At 39.5% G+C, this 4,932-nt stretch overlaps 1 pseudogene; it reads left to right on the forward strand.

Moving 5' to 3' along the window:
- The first annotated feature begins 1,834 nt into the window (after positions 1–1,834).
- LOC134947195 (5S ribosomal RNA) lies at positions 1,835–1,955 on the forward strand (annotated as a pseudogene).
- Positions 1,956–4,932: the final 2,977 nt, after the last annotated feature.

Genomic DNA, 4,932 nt, shown 5'->3' on the forward strand with positions numbered 1-4,932 from the left:
ACTAAATGATCATTAATAATTATATATATTTTTAATACCAATATATACTCTTAACTCTCTTTCTCCTTCACATATACTTTAGCACCATGGGCTCACAATGGTATTGCTTCACTAACCTCCATATACATGCACATGCACATTAATGTATGTGCATGTACATGGTCTCTTTGTTAGAATAATTGTAATATTTTTATCACAATGCCCTCTTAACATCCTAGCACATTAATTTCAATTCAATTTCATTTATATATATTATTATTACACTCCTAATAACTCATGTATCGCACATCATCACACAAACACTTCAGCTTATTAACAATAATCACTATCACATACTCACCAATAAAAAGTGGGTTTTTAAATATATATATGTATATATATATACATATAAGAAATTTTCCCCAATAATATCCTTCCAAAATATCAATTTTACACGATTAATAATCTATACAGTAACAAATACATTAAGTGTTGTACACAGAATTATATTTAAAACAATCTGCACTCTCTATCCCAATATTTCTTCATCTGCATATCTACATTCATATATTTATACCTATATCTCTACATCTCAATTCATTTGTTTTTAATCTATATTATTTCCTTATTTCTATTGTCAGTACTACTCTGAATTAGTCCTATCAGCTCTTTTTATAGTAATTTAAATGATCGTCCGTCAAGAAATACTGATTGGTCCTTTTTATTGTCAATCATGACATATCATCCAATGGGAACCAACTGACTGATAATCACTATGATAGGTCAGAATACGTATCAATCCCCTGCTAAGAACCAATCAGTAAACAGTACTACTGCTATAAGAACAATCAAGGGTCTGAACCCACTGACGCCCTGTGACCAAGCTACTTTGCGAAACGTACGTCAGGAAGAAGGAAGAGAGGCAACAACCTCACGGTCACGTGGTGCGCACACGTGACCGCAACCAGCCGATCACGGCAAAGTTCGTCGCTACGGGAACCAGCCTAACAGGAAGTACAGTGCGGCCGGAGCACAGCAGCGGGCAGTACGCGGGCAGACGCGGCCAGCACCTTCCATACATCAGGATCTCCCCTATCATCTCCCTTATACAAGTATGACAAAACGTAATGAATGTACACCTGGATTAGGTAATACTTTTGATACATGCACTTTTGCCTCTTTGTGCACGAAAAATTCATATCTACGTGGCACATAGATTACTTTACTATATGCATAAGTGACAGTCAATCATCACCAGTAAGTGAACAAGTGTTAACTAGAGTGTGGTCTATATTGCTACCAAAACAGCGGATGCAGATACATCTACCATCTTTTGGAGCTTATTAAACACACAAATGCTTTCTCTTTTTGTAATGCAGAAATCCATGTTTTTCTGAAACACCAGCTGATGATATATATGGTATATTGTCTGTTTTTTCCTATTGCCTAAAAATAATTTATGATGGGGCATTAGAGTTGAAGATTTCACTGCTTATGTTACTTTTTTGCACAATCCATAGTGTATTTTCATACATCTATTGATGTTTTGGAGACCAAATTTGGAGGTTTCCCTCTCTGCATAGTTAAAAGAATATTATATTTTAGAATTATTGTTACTTGATATTCATATGAAATATCTGTGCAGCATAGATGTCTTTTCTACTTGTACTGCGACTGCCTTAACCGTGAAAATTTAGATGGGTATCTGAATTTTGTGTTATATCTTTGAGAGAAAAAAACTCTTGATCTTTTCTACACCAAATCAGCTGCCTCGATACCTGTGGTTCACATAATAACGCAAATCGGCTCTTATCTGTGCCCAATTAGGACACAGTGTGACAAGGGTAAGCATAAGGTCTGCGGTCATACCCCACTGGAGATGCCCAATCTCATCTGATCTTGGAAGCCAAGCAGTGGAGGGCCGGTTTAAGTACTTGGATGGGAGACCACCAAGGAACACCCTGGTACTGCAAATATTTGCCACCCTTTTTGTCACTAAAATAGAGCACTGTCTTACATCTCGGCTATGACCTATGATTCAACTACCTGCTAGGATTCAATTCCCATTTGGGATGTACAGCAGTTTTCAAATGATGGTCATATATATATACACTGAATGAGCAATTCTTTTGACCACAGGTTGTCCTACAGTTGGTTTGTCTGTTCACAAATTCACAGATATACCCATCTCGGCCTATATTAGGTATCTGTACCTTGTAATCTATATACAATTTTCTATATTTTCGCAATGTCACCATTTAACAAATATTGGCGCTCATTGAACTCCTCAATAATTAATTTTAATGAGAATTATTAAAGTATTGTATTTTAGTTAGTTATTGTGACATCCAGTCATACAACATTATCTGTATAAGAGTGCTTCCCAAAAAGAGTCTTCTTCTTTTCTTTTTCCACGTTTACATTGAGAATAACTGACTCGGGGGAGCACCACTGATGGGCAGCTTTTTGATACACAAAAATAAGGAGTGTTACCTTATGTATCTGCTTCCCAAAATGAGGATTTGAACCTTGAATTTAATTATCAGTTAAATACAGATAGTTATCATTATACATATACACCTACTACACCAGTGCGGTTTCCAATTTCTTGTTCTCCAACGAACTCAATGTAAAAGCTCAGGTACCCTTCCAAACAAATAAATATCCAGCAATAGAGATGGCACTCAGAGACTTGTAGCAATGAAGAAAGACATCTGTATTGGATGTTGATACATCAAACGTTTTCGGAGCTACTGCCCCGTCCTCAGGACAACATCTACAGCAAAAGACAAACACAAAACACTTACATAAATACCCTTACCTGTCCCTCGATTCCCGCTCCGTCCAGCACTCAAACCACACGCCCGCCGAAAATACCAACTGCTGTACTTCCTGGTGCGCGGCCTCCGTTACTATGGATACCGCGGAAAGTGTGTTCCACAGCCAGCTTCCTGCGCTCCATCTAGCCAGCAGAGGATCCCGATGTGGCTGCAGCACGAGAACTGCAGGGAAGAGGAACAATAACAGAACACATTTAAAAACATATAACATAAAAAAAAAATACTCAGAGGCTAAAGAACAGGATCAATACAAACAGTACTGTATACCTAAGCTACAAGGAATTAAAGCTAAATAACTACAGTGACTGCAATATGTCAGAGCATACTATTCCAGTTGATTTTCTCGTTTAAACCCATAGGATTCGTAGTGCCCAAACGAATGATCCAGCTGGATTCCTTTATCAACAATTGTTTAGCCCGATCCCCTCCCCGAAGAGATACTGGCACATGGTCAATAATATAGTATTTTAAATCATCTAGCGAATGACCTGCCTTCTTAAAATGTCGGGATACCGGCTGGTCAATATCTTTCCCATTCAGAGTCATATTGATTGCCGACCTATGGGCGTTCATCCTCTCCCTAAACTTACAGGTGGTCTGGCCAATATAGTATAAGCCGCAAGGACACACAATTATGTACACTAGATGGGTGGTAGTGCATGTCAAAACAAATCTAATATCATAGATTTTGTCTATATGTGGATGCTTAAATTCTCTACAGGCTACCATATATTTGCAAGTAGTGCAATTGTGGCATCTGTAACAGCCTGGAGGTTTAGTGTACACATTGGTGGGTTTTTTACCCCCTAGACCCGTAATATCAGCGTGAACAAGTCTATCCCGTAGGTTGCTCCCACGCTTAAAAGCTGCCAAAGATCTCTTATTACTAAAGATTGGAAGCTCTTTATCGGAGCTCACAATAGGCCAAAGTGCATTGGTGGCTCTCCTGATGATTGGACTGGCCGTAGTATAATTACTGACCCAAGGGATAATGTTATCTTGATGGCGTTTAACCGAATTGAGTAAACTAGCTCTATCCATAGCTAGCACCTTCATTTTTTGTTCTTCTAAAGTTAATGGACAATACCCCCTGTCAGTAAATTTTGCAATGAGGCCATCCAGGGCCTCTGGCAATAGTTCAGGTTCACTAGTGATGCGTGCAAAACGCATCATTTGCGATAACGGGAGACCTTTCTTTAAGGCCACAGGGTGATGACTTGAGGCCCTCAGAAAGGTGTTCCTATCGGTACTTTTCGAATAGACATCTGTCATAATTTTCCTATTAATGACTGTCACCCGTATGTCCAAGAAGTTGGCACTACTAGTACTATGGGTGTAAGTAAACTTAATAGGTGAATCAAAATTGTTGATAGAAGCCATTAGTTGCAGGAAACTTTCCTCCCCCCCGGTCCACAGAAGAAACACATCGTCTATGTACCGGGTAAGGAACAAAATATGCTGACTAACATTAACATCACTGAAGAACATATCTGCCTCTTGAAAAAACATGTACACATTTGCATACGAGGGGGCCACAGGAGACCCCATGGCACACCCTCGTAATTGGAGGAAGAACCCACCATCAAACAAAAAATAATTGCGCCTTAAAGTTAACTCTAATAAAGTCAAGAAAAGCACATGATCAAAGCTCGATGTAGGGAGATGTCGTTCAAGAAAGCGCCTCATAGCTGTCAAACCTCCCTCATGGGGAATAGAGGTATAGAGGCTGGACACATCTAGACAGCATAACAAAGTTCCACTAGGTACACTGTCGATGTCACCCAGAAGGTTCAGAAAAGAAGTCGTATCTTTCAAGAAAGTTTTTTCTTTCAGCAGTAGTGGCTGGAGGACACTGTCCAATAATTGAGAAGTAGGTTGTAACAACGAGTCCCTTGCGGAGATTATAGGCCTACTCAGTGGTTCGGTAGGGTTTTTATGTATTTTCGGCAAAGTGTACAGCACCGGCACCTCTCTCTCCTTTAATCTATCTCTCCCCTTCACTATCTCTGTGTCTCTGTCCCCTGAATTTGTTGCTATCTCCTCCTGACTCTATCGCTCTCCCCCTGACTCTGTCTCTGTGTCTCCCACCCTCTCATTTTCTTTCTCCTAGACT

This window comes from Pseudophryne corroboree, chromosome 7 (genome assembly GCF_028390025.1).
Source record: "Pseudophryne corroboree isolate aPseCor3 chromosome 7, aPseCor3.hap2, whole genome shotgun sequence".
NCBI lineage: Eukaryota > Metazoa > Chordata > Amphibia > Anura > Myobatrachidae > Pseudophryne > Pseudophryne corroboree.